Source organism: Falco biarmicus, chromosome 3 (assembly GCF_023638135.1).
Source record: "Falco biarmicus isolate bFalBia1 chromosome 3, bFalBia1.pri, whole genome shotgun sequence".
In the NCBI taxonomy this organism is placed as follows: Eukaryota; Metazoa; Chordata; class Aves; order Falconiformes; family Falconidae; genus Falco; species Falco biarmicus.
In genome coordinates, this window is record NC_079290.1 from 89,909,385 (window position 1) to 89,924,915 (window position 15,531).

The following is a 15,531-nucleotide window of genomic DNA, read 5'->3' on the forward strand; positions in this document are numbered from 1 at the left end:
CTTGCAAATATATGTGACTTGAATCAATAAATAGATCTTCTTTGCACAATAGATAATCATACAATCATTCACTGCCAGAGAGTTTATGTCAGTACTGACACATAAGCTGCACACGAGCTCTTTTTAGATATAACCATATTGCATGTATGTTGAAAAATACTTTGTGTTTGAAAAAAAAAAGCAATTTTATTCCTGTGAATGAAAACTGTAATGTGCTTGTGCATTGGAATCATCTTTCTGTGTCACTGTAGTATCTTTCTCTCTTTCTCCATAATGTCCTTCATTCTCTGCTAAGGATATGTATTGACTTTGCAGAATCACTGTAGCAAGCTGCAAATGATGTATTCAAAGAAAAATCACTGCCCAGTTCCCATAGAGAGAACATGAACAGTGCTGGGCAATCAGAATTATGCTGCATTTTTTATTGTGACATTCAGTGCAATCAGGAAAAGCAGTCCAAGCACAGACGTCACTGACTTAAGTTCTGACAATAGAAGCCTGTTCTTTTTAATATTCATATAGAGAGATGTGAGGTGGTTTTCCTTCTTCACTTTATTCCTTTCCCATTAGCCCCTGTCATCATGCATGAGGTGAAGACAAACCTTCATTACCCGCAGTTCTCTCACTGCAGACAAGGGTGTAGCTAGCAATTTGACAATTGCTTGTATACCAGCTGGCATCCTACCTGTGGTTTGTCCACAGTACACACATCATATCCTGCGGTAGGGAAACCACAGCAAACAATTCACTTCTTTTGCCTAACTGCTGCAATTAGAGATATTCAAAATTGTTTTACTAAATGGCTGGAAGAGCAGAAAATCTGCTCATCAGCATTCCATAAGAAATGTTGGAAAAAATTGTTGAAAGTAAGTAAAATTGTAGTAAACAACTGCGTGTATTTTTCATTTGAAAATTTCCCATGCCATATGATAAAAGTAAGCAAATTGAAATGGTACAGTCAGGGAAAGGCCAGGACAAGGCCAAGGTGCTGTGGCAATTCCTTGGCAGGTCCCTCTGAGACTCCCAGCCATGTAAGCCTCATGATGCCCTCTGTCTGGGGTGAAGTTTTCAGATGGGGATCGGACTTTGTGAACATTGTTGCTGCTGTCTTGAAACCAAATCAAGGTTTCAAACTAAACTAATGAAGCCCAGACCTTTAAAGTTTACTCCTACCCTTAGGATTCCCTGGCACTGCTGTGGAGTTTAAAAGCCTCAGTGTGAAGGAAAAGCTAATGCAACTGTCAGCAGGAGAAAAGGCAGTGTTTTCATCAGTGGCTCCAGACCACAAATTACTCTGCTGAGTTTACTAATGGAGTAGACCATGGTGATGGTCTTTTTGGCAGAAATAGAAGTCTGTGTTCAGTTTGGTGTCTTCCCTAAGTACAACAGTTGAGAAAGAAGATGCTAAATCCTACATCCCTTCAAAGAAACAATACACTAAACCAAGACTAAAATGATAAACTGAGAAATTTTTTTAAGAAGCAGAAGAGGCAAACAAATTAAAGTGCAGGAGATAGTCCAAAACAAGGCTGTGCTGTCAAATGGCCAGTAGTTTTGAATATATGTTTGAATAAGGTTTTCTTTAACCAAGATAGAGGAAAAGGTGACTAAGAAGAAAGCCTTGTCAGATTGGCCTTCCCCTGCCCTACATCAGCAACACAGAAGATAAGTCACTGTATTAAGTGACTGAGTAAGGCAAAAGGAGGAAAGAAGCAGAGCAAAGGCAGACAGTTCTGAGGGAGGACACCTTTACAAGGTTTGCCTGACCATGGTAAGCTCTGGTAACTCTCTGAAAAGGATGAAAACTCAGGCCCTAGTCCTGAGCTAGGCCTGGGGACTCATCAGTGGTCACCTGGGAGGCAGGAAGAGTGGAGGCAAAAAGAAAGGCATGTGTCTGAGAAGGTAGTGGCTTGGTGCCTGTGGAATGACAGGTTCTGAGGTACATCCATATACATGTGGCAGGACAGGTACACCCATATACATGTCTTCACTTTGGCTGTGCTGTTGTCGTTTTAAGTTCACCACTGGATTTTGTGTGCACGCACAGTTTCTAAACAGACTGCGTAGCATTCAGGAATTTCACCATTGCAGCATGTGACATTTTGGGCTTTCTTGGATACAATTAGAGCTGGTATTCTTGCCTGTGGACATGACAACTTGAAAGCTACTCCTATTACTGGTTTAGTAATATTTTACAAAGGTGGATGTGATTTTATGACTGTACATATTCCTTTCTCCATTCTTGTTATATATGCATTGTCTTTATACGTCACTTCTTCAGCAATGTGCAGTTTTGTTTTATTGCTTTGGAAACTTACTGCTTTTGGGTGATGACCTCATTTTATCGTTCAGGATAGGGAATTATTTTTATTTAATATTCACCTTTTCCCTTTCTCAAATAGATTTGTAGTGCCCTTAGAAAATGTAGCATTTTGAAAAGCCATTGTTTATTGCATAATAAAAAGCAATACAGTTTGGGTTATGATTAACTGCAAAAGCAAAACAATGGTTAAATGAGCACCCAATATATGAAAAAGCCATGAAGGTGCTACAAAATCTATATTGTATCAATTCTTCCAACACTTCCTGGTGCAAATATCTGGTTCTAGTATTTGTAAAGAATGAGCATTTCATATTAGCCATCTGTAAAGTGATATCACAACACAGCCCATATCTGCAAAATCCAAAACCTTTTTTTTTTTTTTTTTGGTAGGAAGAATCATGAACAGAGCTGGATAAAGTGAGGCACAGGTATAAGACAGAAACATAAAAGCTGCTGTATGACATGAAATGCAACACAAAAGTGGAAAATAGTTGTTTTACAGCTTTCTCCTCTCTTGTTCCTTCACCTCTGGCATTTAGGTAACTTGTAACTCATACCTCATTTCAGTCCTGCAAGACAGAAAACTATATGAACACATAAGCAATATCCATATAAAATGCTGCTTCTTCCAAGTCCTCCTTGTAGGAGAACAGTGCAAATAGCTTGCAGCATACAAAATTCTCCTGTTCAAACAGTGATAGCAAAATGTTTCTTTCATCTCTTGGAAAGCCTCTAAATTTTAAAACTTCTCAGCATGCTGCATTCCTTGGTGTTTTTTACTCTATTTTGCATGGATTTACTATTATGTATAGTATGGAGGCATCAAGTATTGGAGAGAAAAGATTCAGTCCTTTCATGTAAGGACATTTAACCACAACTGTGCTTAATAAAATGCTTTCTATTCCAGAATTGATTTTTATGCTACATGTAAGGTTGGAACGTTAAGGTCAGTTTCTTTAATTTAAAATTGTAATTTTATTTGTTATTTTTGAGGAAGGAGGTGAGATACATTTTCACCCATGTGTTCTGCACATGATATGTGCCTGTGCATGTTTGAAATCTCTCATTTTTCCTGAAAAAACTTGGTGGTTGAAACCATATAATGTTGAGACAGGTGTGTTTGTGTTGAGACATTCTTTGCAAAATGCACTCTCAAATCTGATTTCTAAGGCATAGGAGAGCACTCTTCAGATTGCATGATTTAGCCCTCAGCTAAGGGGGGAGCACTAGGCACTCAATGAAACTGTAAGTTCCTCCTATTTTACTGTATATCACAAACAGCTCTTAGAAAAGATGAGCCACAGGCACATTACTGACACGTGTCCCTGTAAAGGAAGACAACACATGAGGCAGACATCAGAGTACGCAGCCACATCTGCTGTAATAAACACAATGTTCGGACAATCCATTAGCTCTATATGTGAAACTGAGGCTCTCATATATTAAATGTGTAGATTTTTTCCAGTGCTCACTCTGTATGTTGTAGAATTCTTTGGGGTTTTGTGTGTCACATACGAGTGCTGCATTATGTGCTATATATTAAACCTAAATCGTAACCTTAAACAATAGACAGTATCTGCATTTTAGTTTCATGGTGCTGTGGTATATCCCATAATTAAAGTGTCCACTGCAGTCACCATTCTGTTAAAGCTGTCATATGTATTTTGTTCTATTTTTTTTCCCCCCTTACTGCGGTCTAACTGGAGGGAAAAAACCCAAACTCACAGACTACCCTCAAACTGAGATGCAAACTCTTCAAGTGGCATCTGTTTAGCCTTTTAAATTATAATGATATGTATTCTGAGTATACTATATTGAAGCAGAAAAATAGAGACCACAAGAAAGAAGTATTGGGAATAAAATTCCGGTCTAGAAAAAAATACACACAGATTCAGTAACCAGCTCATTCATTTCTAGTAAGAGGTCATTGCTTTTGTAATCAGACTCCCAGCAGTAATGCTGTACTGATAACTTTCCAGGATGTTATTACAAGTATTCTGTCCTAATATTGTGGAAAAGTGGTACTGAGGTGTGTGTTTTGCCTTATCATTACCAGAAATGCGCTGAGTCTCTGACGCTGACCAGCAATGCTGATGAGAGCCATTTCTGCCTCCTTGGACTGTTATGCTTAAAAATGTTCAATCAGCCTGAGAAGCCCAAAGACAAACATGCAATAGAGGAAACTGGGAGACCATCATATTGCTTCCCAACACATCAAAGTATTCATTTATCATAGCTGCAATTCATCATTTGATTTGGGCACTTTGCCAGCATACAAACCTCCAACATCTTCTCTCCAGAGATTTGACTGCTCTTTTTCTTTTGTAATGCTGAAATGACTGCGTTACGATCAATATGAAAAATGTGGGCCCAGAAAACTAGCCAGTGTGACCTTAGTTCTGCAAATAATCATTAGTGCAAATCTGGAGAGAAAAAGACCCAAGTCTTGACTGTATAATCTGAATCTTCATCTCAAGATCTAATTGTTGAGGGACTGGCAGTGTCCCAAGGAATTGATAATGAGATTTAGAGTCTCCTACTGCCAGTAGGCTTGGCCACAGACTGCTGGGGCACAGCTCTGCTCTGAGTTTAGTGGAGCTGCTTGAGATTTACCAATTTAACTGAGACGGGGAATGGGCTCTGCGCTGGCACCGAAAAGAAGTTATTACTACAGGGAGCTATTACAGAGGTAATAACCTTCTCACACCCCAGTGGACAAGTTTCCCTATGTCTTTCACATGTACATGCCATCAAAGTTGGTACAAGTTTGCTACCTTGCCACACTGTGCAGAAAGATGAAGGCTGGCACAGGGGCGGTGTAAGAAATATCTGCCCTCCTCGTTACTTCATGTCAAGATTGAGGCAAATTGGTAGGCAGACGGGGTGCCTTGTCCTGCTGCTGTCTTTGCTGCTGTTCTGTGGGTAGGGAGTATTTCAGCAAGTCTGGCAGCTTTTATGAACACTAAAATGATCTTTAACTGTGGACGTAAAACCCCTTTATTATTTGGTTGTTTTTCCAAAGTCTTACACAAACCCTCCAGGAAACTGCACTGTTCACCCTCGTAAAAGTGGCTCTGACATGAGTTTCAGGATGTTTATTAACTAAAATTGAGCCCTCTAAAGAAATTCAGCTTTCATCTCCGCACCCTTTTTGTTAAACAAACCAACGCTTCGTCTCTCCGGTATTGCTTCTGGTCCGCCTCGGCAGCCCATTTTCCCGCAGCCCGTGCGGTGCGTGTTGCAATCCTCCCGAGATGTGACAAGCCCTGTGGCAAGGAGGGAGGGACACGGGGCTGCTTCCCCCACCGCCGCGGAGCTGCGCGGGGCCCGGGGGCAGCAGCTGGGGGGGTTCCCCGGGAAGGAGGGCGGAAGGGGGGCGCGGGGGGGCGGCGGAGGAGGGCGCAGCTCCCCGGCACCAATCGCCTCCCGCAGGTCCCCGCGGTACCGTTAGACCCGCCGCGATATTCGCGGAGCCAGGGGCAGCGGCGGCCGCTTCCAGCGGGGGCAGCTCCGGGCAGCGGGGCGGCCGTGAGCCTCCCTCCTCCTTCTCCTCCTCCTCCTCCTCCTCCTCCTCCTTCGCCCGCCGCGAGCCCCGCGCGCAGCCCGCCGCGCAGCGCCGCGCAGCCCCCGCGCCCAGCCGCCCTCCGCACCCGAGCCAGGAGCGGGCGCAGCGCTGCGCGCAGGCGGCCGGCGCGACCCTGCGGGAGGCGCGGCGGGGCGCGGCGGTGTGAGGGGCGCAGCCGGCGGCGGAGGGAAGTCCCAGCGCCCGGGAGGCAGCCGGGAGCTCCTGCACACGGCAAGGTAACGCGTCCTGCCCTTCGGGGACTTCGGCTGCTGCTTTTTCCCTTTCCCCCCTCTTTTTTACCCCCTTTTTCTTTTCTCCTGTCTTTTTGGTTTCGCTTCTTTTATTTCTTTCTTCTTTTTCCCCTTCTCTTTTTTCTTAGGCTTTTTTCCTTCTTCTTTTTCTTCTTTTTTTTTTTTTTTTCTTAGGGTTTGTTGTGGGTTTTTTTTGGTCTTTTTTTCCCGATTTGTTCCTTTCCCCCAACCCAGCCCCCGCCCGCTCCCTTGCTTCTTTCCCCGGCTCCCTAGCTGCCCAGCCGCAATCAGAGGGTGAGGAGGAGGCGGAGAGGGTCGGAGCAATCCCACACCGGGTCGCTCTGGAGTTTGCCTGGGACAGTCCTGCCCCGCTGCAGGTGCACTCCCGCGGCGGGCCGAGCCGAGCCGAGCCAGGCCGGGCGGGGGGTGTCCCCACCGGGACCCCGGGAGCAGGGCGGAGCGGGGGCGGCGGGAGCTGCCCGGCGCACGGAGCGGCTCCCTCCAACTTTCCCGGGGCGGAGGCGGCGGGGAGCCGGTAGCCGCCGCGGGGGCTCTCGGCAGAAAGCGGAACACCTACAGAGAAAGGTGTGCGGGGGGCGGGGGGTGCTGCACAGCGGAGCTGGAAACTGCCCCCCTCGCCCCGCCGGGGCTCCCGAGGCGGAACACACACCCCCTGCCCCGGCGCCGGGGGCGTCCGGGGACTGCGGGGCTCGGCGGGCGCTGCGGGAGCGGCGCGGAGGGGGTGCGAGGGGAACACAAATGGTAAAAGATACGGAAGGAAGAGACCCAGTGGCTGGGACATAAATCAGGCAGAATATATGGGGAGTTGATGAGAATAGGTCTTTTCACCCTTAAAAAAAAAATAGCCACTTTGGAAGAGAAAAAGGAGACTGATTATTGGCATCCAGCTCTGAAACCCAGGCAGCTGATGCTGAGGGGTGCCAAAGGGAGCAGTTCTTCTTGGTTTAAAAACAGCAAGACAGTCTCTGCCAAAGATTGCTGTAAACACTGAATAAAGATTTCATTGTGGCTTGGTGTGACTGGAATAATTAGACAGTTAATTGTTCATTCTGATCTTAAAGTGCAGTAATCAGTAGTGCACGGTAGAAAAAATACGGGGAAAAGGAAAGAAAAATAGCCATAGGAAAATGATAGGGAAATGTATCACTTTTTCCTCTTCTGCAGGTTTTCTTTTTTTTTTTTTTTTTTTTTCCTTGTGAGAATGAGAGCACGTGGGTCCCGGTCTATTTAGCTAGAGAACACCTTTGTAAAGCTAGGGTGTAATTGTGCTTTTGCTGCCACTGTGTCAACATCATTTCGGGCTGGACAAAATCAAATTATGAGACTTAAAGAAATCCTATTTTATGGAAATGAAATCTGAAGATGGCTGGAGAATGAACATCTTAACTAGATTGACTAATACCAATTAATGCATTTTACTTATGTGTGCACTTTATTGCCAACTCAGCAGGGATGAAAGCTAATGGTGCCAGCTTTTGTGCTGCTCTAAGACATTTTTCAGGCAGGCACACAAGGTTTTAATGGTAAACTGTGGAGTTTGTAACACTGTGATTGTGTCCCCGTTCAACTCGAGTTCCTTGCAGCGGTGACTCTTTCATGGCAATCTAATGAAATGATCTCTTGTTACACTGTGTTAGCTATTCCCTGTGACACAGCAGGAAAATACAACCTGCGTGTGTCTGTACCGGAGGTGGTTATAAGTTGTCAAGCAAGACGCACTTAGAAGCAACAGAATATGACTTACTGATACTAACTGAAAGATGGCACCATAGGCAAAAAATGTTTTTCTTTCCTGTGTAGCGTGTTATTTCCATATATATACATTTGTGATAAGGAAGCATAAGAGTGGATTAATTATCAGACAGGGCGGAAGGATGTTATGTTTAAAACAAAGAAAACTTAACAGAACAGTCCCTCGTCATTTGAGCAAAGTAAAAGAATTACTTGAAGTCTAATTGTAAAAGAAACAGACTCATCCTTCATATAACTTATTTGACTTTAGAGTAGTTATATGAAAGATGCATTTGGCATGGAGACATCCACACAGCCTGCCCACCTATCATAAATAAATAAATAAATGTGTTGGAATTGGGCAAGGTTTAAAAAGTAATTTAGTTAAGTATAATTTTCTGTCCCTGCACATGCAGAAAGCCAGGAGTTAGCCATTATAGAAAAAAAAACCACCCAAAAAGAGAGCTCTGAAAAGTTAAGTGATTTGTTGTATTTTGCTGAAGCTGTGTTTGTTGAGGGTTTTGACCTGCACTTTGTGAGATTTTTGTGGAAAGTCACGTGGAAAACGTGAGGCGTATTGTCTAACAGTATAAAACCAATATAAAACACTGCAGTCTTCACCCAGGTCACAGTGATTAGAAGAGTAAGGACAGAATGGTTACTCCAGAATTTTGTCCAAAGTGGTGGTAAAAAAAGCTCACACCAACTGGGTCTGTAAGGGCCGATGTTCAGATCTGCTTTACGAGCATTTTTATTAAGCTGTTGAATGTTCTCTGGCCTACCACAGTGGTACTCAGTATTCTGTCTATGAAGAGTAGTCCTGATTCAGTTGCAAGCTGTATTGAAAGGACGTCTTCAAGGCATTTTACTTACTAGCACAGTCTAGAGGAAGATGCTGCTAACTTTATTTGCACCTATCTAGTCCAAGAAACCTGAAGATGTTCTACTCTTCTTACAGAAATCCAAAAAGTGTGATCAAGTGATCGGATAAGAGACACTGCTCAAGTTGCTGCTTGCGATGTTCTGACAGAGGATGTTTCTAAAAATCTGTATAGTGTATCCCCTACGCAAATACCATGTTAAACTCTAGAATAATCTGAAGACCAGTAACAAGATTTTGAGAGGTCTGAAGGTTTTTTTCCTCCATTTTCAAATACAAAATTTACCAAGTGTCTCCTCGTTTCTCTAAAATGAATCAAAAACATGCTTTGGCCATCACAATAAGTTTGGGAAGAGGTTTTTCTTGCATTGTTATACTTGTTTAGCAAAGTACGCAGAGGATTACACACTTATATTCAAGGAAAACATTTGCAAGCAAATTGTAGTTAAATCCTGAATATTATTTTATACCTAAAAGTTGTTTGGAATGCACAGTACGTCTTCATAATAAAATTGCATTGTCACAGATATAATTGTTATTCATAACAAGTAGTCTCACAAACAGATTCCATCCCTTTAAGTACTGAGTCTCAGTCAGGCCAATTATGACTAAATTACTGCATGTTCCTGCTGTATCAACTAATTAAAGGGTAATTAATAAAATGATAATTTCATTCCATGGCAATGTCTACATCTGGTTGTCATAGTGGAGATTGTTTGACATATGGTTAAATGGTCAGATACTACATTGTGTGAATGCAACATTTGCACAGAACACCTGTCAAGACAGAGGAATTTTAACCCTTAAGATGTAAATTTCAAGATTCTCTGTCAATGTGCTCTCAGACTGGTTTGCTCATTCCCTCCACCTAGTCTTCTTACATGTTTAAGAAAATGTAATTCTCCAAGTTAATTCAAGTAACCCTTGGCGTGAGGGAAGAGCTGGAATAGGACTTGGGATATTAGATTGGAAATGAAAAGTAAAATAGTAGTGACATGTCATTGTGGGAAATAAAACAGGTGGGTCTAAATTAAATTCTGAGAGGAGACTCCATTGGATCTTGTATTACTGAGAGCTTCCCCTTTAAGGAGTATCAGGCTGGAATTAGCATGGAGACAAAATTATCTTTTTTCCTGGATACAATTGTATGCCAGGATTAAGACTGAGGTTGTGGTCACAACAGCGTGGAAAAATCTGCATTGCAGCCTTCCCACATTGTACCTGTCATGTAGATAAAACAAAACTTAGCTCCTCAAGGGCAGTGACCATAAAATTCACACATACTAAAGAAATGAAACAACCTTTTATCGAGTCAACACATTATATGAATAAACAATCCTACATTGGGTACCTGATGTGTAAGACAATCTATGCACATACTCTGAAATATCAGTGGTTGAAATTTTCAAGGCAGCCCATATATATGGTTTTATACATAGCTTAAGGGAATATATCTTAAGTTTCAACACTGCCTTGAAAAATTTCAACCACTGCTGTTTCCAAGTATGCAGAAGACTGTATTTCTGTCCTTTAAAAGCATAAACTGTAAGTAGTGATACTTTAATGTGGGTTAAATGACACTTTCTTATCTGTACTGGGTCAAGCTGAATCCCTCATAAAACTAAGAAGAAGAAATGAAGAAACAGGAACAATGTTTTCCTTTTCTTCAGGAGAAAAAAAAAAAAAGAAAAGAAAGAAAAACCTTAAAAAGGGGAAAATAGCTAGTGCTTTCTCAGAAATCAAGCAAAATAAAAAGGATGCAGTAAACTGCAGGAAGACATGAAAATCTGTCTTTTCCCATGCAAACGATCCTCAATGAACAGTTCCCTCAGTGAATAGTCAGGGTTGCTCATCACCTCACGCGGTCAGGTGCAGAGCGTGGCCAGTGATGCTTATAAAGCGCTGTTTGTGTGTCTCTCTGAGAGCCTGGGTCCTGCTTCTTGAGAATTTCCAAGCACACGGATCCATCTCATTTTCATTCTGCTCGTGTAACTCATTAACACCTGGAAAATCTTTTATAGCATTTAACTGCATCAGATGCACTGTCCGGCACATGTTTTCTTAATAGGGCTTTCACTGTGGTATTGTCAAAGAGCCCTTATGTCACAGCTGGGAACATGAATCTGTCATGTCAGTACTGTACCTTGGTTTAGACAGTAATAGTGTATGAGTGTGTTTTATGGAGGAGCTGAACATGCCCATATACTGCATTAGCAGGGAAGAATGTGAAGCTTGTTCTCCTAAATAAAGATTCAGGCTGGTGCTAGTAGAGTACTTTGTACCATTTAAACACTGCTGCCTCTAAGGCATTGCACTTAAGGAAAGGGAAGTTTGAGGCAAGCAAGACAGTCTTAGTATTTTAGTGGTGTAATGCTGCTAGTTAATGATATGTCATCATTTACATTTCAGTGGGAAAAAAACTGCCAGAGGTTTCTAATTCAGCAGAAACAACTTAACTAGAAGTTGATATGAAAGTCTTTACCCTGGGAATATTTGTTTTTAAAACAAGTTTGATTTAAATATATTTGGCAACATAAAAAGAAGGGGAAGCGAAGTAAATGTTTCCTAATTCCATATGCTTTTTGTGCCCATTAGATCACTGTAAACCCCAGTTTAAAATAGTTTACTTTGTAGCTCTGTAATCAGAATGCCTTGGGTAATTAAAAAAAGGAAAGAACTGTGAAAACTGACTGCGACGCATAGATAAGACCTACTTTTTTCACAGGAATTTTTAACATAGTTACATACATTTCCTCTGAAGGTTAAACACTTAAAATTCTCCAGCTACAACACTACCAAGCATGTCATGATGGTATTCCAAAAGATAAAGCCCACCTCTGGAAAATGTTTGCAGACTTGGGAAATGGTAACTGTTGTGAAGGAGTTGACTCAGGTCCTCATTTAAAGAATGAATGGAGGAAAGGTGTGTGTATTTCATGTGGTCACAGGAGGTTCCAATTTGTAAACTACTTGTTTTGCTTTGAAAAGCTTAAGTATAGTTAATATGTAAAGAAATAAATTATAGGGGTTTCTGATACTCAGGGTGAAGGTATGCCATCAAATGCATTCTGTGTGTTTAAATTGTTTGCCTCTGTTGTTTTTGTGATAGCTTTTTAAAAGCTGGAGCATGCAGGGCTTGATACCCTAAACAGTAAACAATCCAAGTTTAAGCTGGAATCAGTGAAACACTGAAATGTTCAGATCACAGGACTGCTTTCTGAATTTCTCTCTTGATTTTCTCCTTTTTGCCATTTGTCTCGTTTCTGGTTTTTCTAACAGTGACAGCACTGAGGTGCTTTCGTGGGCCCATGCCGTTAGTTCACGTCCGTATTTTCACCAAAGAGGGAAGGAGTAAGGCTGGTTAGGGCTTCTGGGGGGGGGGGGGGGGGGGGGGCTGCGAAGAACGTGTGGATTTGTTTCTCAGTAGGGACTTTCTGTAAATTATTTCACTTTTTTTTCTGTGTAGATACTAATGGAGCAAGCACTCACCAAACTGTGTAGGGTTTGCCCTGCTGAACCAAGTAGCACTCGACAACATAGCCAAAGAGGTGCTAATAGTTTCCAAGTTGAGAGCACACCAGGGTTGAATTCTTCTACACAATTCGTTTTAGCCTACTACAGAAGCAAATCAAAGGTCAAAAATTAGTTTATGTAATTGTGGTGGGTTGACTGGCTGGATGCCAGGTGCCCACCAAAGCCACTCTATCACCTCCCTCCTCAGCTGGAGAGGGGAGAGAAAATATAATGAAAGGCTTGTGCATCAAGGAAAGGGAGAGATGACCCAACAATTAGTGTCATGGGCAAAACAGACTTGACTTGGGAAAATTAGTTTATTACCAATGAAAATCAGAGAAGGGTAATGAGAAAATAAAAACTAAATCTTAAAATACCTTCCCCCCACCCCTCCCTTCTTCCCAGGCTCAGCTTCACTCCCAATGTTCTCTACCACCTCCCCTCCAGCAGCGCAGGGGGACAGGGAATGGGGCTGTGGTCAGTCAGTCACATGCTGTCTCTGGCACTCGTTTCTCCTTAGGGGGAGGCTCCTCACACTTTTTCCCTGCTCAAGCGTGGGGTCCCTCCCATGGGAGACAGTCATCCATGAACTACTCCCATGTGGGTCCTTCCCACAGGCTGCAGTTGTTCACAAACTGCTCTGGAGTGGGTCCTGTCCACAGGGTGCAGTCCTTCAGGAACAGGCTGCTCCAGGGTGGGTCCCCCAGGGGGTCACGAGTCCTGCCAGCAAACTGGCTCCAGCCTGGCTCCTCTCTCCATGGGCTACAGGTCCTGCCAGGAGCCTGCTGCAGCATGGGCTGCCCATGAGGTGACAGCCTCCTTCAGGCATCCACCTGCTCTGGTGTGGGGTCCTCCATGGGCTGCAGCTGGATATCTGTTCCACCATGGATCTCCACGAGCTTCAGGGGTACAGCCTGCCTCACCATGGTCTTCACCATGGTGAATCTCTGCTCTGGTACCTGGAGAACCTCCTCCCCTTCTTTCCTCGCTCACCTTGGTGTCTGCAGAATAGTTGCCCTCACATAGTCTCACTCCTCTCTGGCTGCAGTTTCTATTGTGCAGGTGGGTTTTTTTTCCCTCCTCTTAAATATGTTATCACAAGGTGCTACCACCATCACTGATGGGCTCGGCCTTGGCCAGCAGTGGGTCCATCTTGGAGCCATCTGGCATTGGCTCAACTGGACATGGGGGAAGCTTCTGGCATCTTCTCACAGAAGCCATCCCTGTAGCCGCCACCACTACCAGAACCTTGCCATGCAAACCCAATACAGTAATTAACCTTTCTACATGCCCGGGTATTGTGAGACACAGTTAAGAACCCTTGCAATATGTAACTTAGTTACAGCAAAGCAAGTTAAGGATTGAGTGAAAGGCTTAACTTTTCCCTGCTTGTGTGAGTTTATTTTAGAATTGCGATCATGATGTAACATAAATTAACATAGCAGTAGTAGATCACTAGTTGGCAAATCTCTTAAGAATAATATAGGTGCTTCACTAGGTTATTATATATGGAGTGCCTTCTGTGTGCTTAGCCTATGGATGAAATTAGTCTATTTTTTAATGTTAAGATACTTTTGAAGAGAAGTGCTTTAATAGGTGAAGTTCTGCTGACCCTCAGTGCAAATTAGGAGACTGACTTCTGGAAAGGGGAGGTTCCTAAGTGAAAAGAAGCACTTGCCTGCAAAAAAATTTTGAAGTTTTGCTGCAAGTGTCCTCCAATCCATGCATAATCTGGAGGGCATTAACCATTCAAGTACGTATTATGTATTGCTTGACCTGTGGGTATAATATATTAAGGCTTCAGAGAAAAAGTATGTTTTTAAGGAGCGGAGTGAAGAAATAAGAATGAAATCAGTACACCTCATGAAGGGCATGTGAAGGGCAGACAAATGCCTCCCCAGAAAGGGAAGTCTGGGAAGAGTGTGTATCAGTGATGCATGTCTGTTTTAGTTGGACACTCAGTTTCTTTCACTGTCAGAGGAGGGCTGCCTGCGTCCACTGTCTCCTGAAAGGAACCACTGCACTTGCCTGTTTGGTTTGTGTTTCCCATATGGATTTGCTGTAGTCTTGTGTCTCCTTCAGAAAGTGATACAGAGGTGGACAGGTACCATGCAAACAATTAGGGGTGCCTGCTCCTCATGAACATCTCTCTCTAAGGCAAGGGGGAGTGAGTGCAGGCTCGTAAATTTATTCTGATAGCAAGCCTAGACATCCTTTTTTCTGGGCACCCCATGGACACCCAGGGGAGATCCTGTCAAATGACTGGTACACATCCTTTGTAATGATAAGGGGAAGGTCTGGCAGGCCTATCGGAAAGGTAGAAGTCAACTGCTGACATTGTCAGACTAGCACCTGTGTCCCAGAGCCCTGCACACCTTACATCCCTGTGACCCTCCTCGGGAGGAAGGGCCACAAGGAGCAGACGTTGCCCTGGTAGAACAAGCTCCACACTAAGCACTTGTAGCGGAGGAGGCACACAGGCACAGTGCTGTAAGGAAGAGCTGAAATCAGCCTTCAAGCAGATGACAAGAGAGGATCTGTCAAACCAGCCATCAAGAGGACAGGGAGCATGCTGAGAGAAAACGATGATAATAGCGACAAAGCCTTGCAGAGTCTGAACAGAGGAAGAAGCTGCAGGAGGGCAAGAAAACAGAGGATTTGTATAGTCAGGCAGAGAGAAAGAAATGACAAATGTCTTCATAAAATAACAGACAAAAAAGGACAGATCTGATCAGTGGCAGGTATAGAATTTGGCTCTGGCTTAGAGAGGGACTAATACAAAAAGAAGACAAATAACTGTTTCACACAGGCTTGTGAATGAGCGTGGCAGAAAGCAGAGCAGTTTGTGGTAACAGAGATTGGAATAACAGCATCTGGATCCCACAAGAGGTCTCCAGGGTGAGTACAGGGTATTGGAGGGGTTTTATAGAAAAATCAGGTTCCCAGATTTGCGTGTGGAGTTTCGGGTTGTAGCTCGTCAATATGCCAACAGAAAGGCATCTTGTCAGCAATGTGCCAGAGATATTAGGGTTACAGATGTAATGGAACCATTATATAGCAATGCTGGACTCAATCATGGCTAAACCTTTCTTGTGTAGTATAGGCTTTGGAAAGGTTAGTCCTCATTAAGGTGAGTTCAGGGGCATTGCTAAGGGTGCTGTGTTTATTTAACATGATTGTAGTTGAGGATCCGCTACTTTAGGTGGGCTAGTTGTGCTGACTTGTGCACATGGTACATCTCCATGAA

At 43.3% G+C, this 15,531-nt stretch overlaps 1 protein-coding gene across 1 annotated transcript in view; it reads left to right on the forward strand.

The window, feature by feature from the left end:
- The first annotated feature begins 5,803 nt into the window (after positions 1-5,803).
- Positions 5,804-15,531, forward strand: part of CDH20 (cadherin 20) — a 117,785-nt gene continuing 108,057 nt past the window's right edge. The window contains exon 1 of the mRNA XM_056332749.1: positions 5,804-6,124. The gene's annotated coding sequence lies outside the window, so the exon portion shown is untranslated. The remainder of the gene's footprint in view (positions 6,125-15,531) is intronic.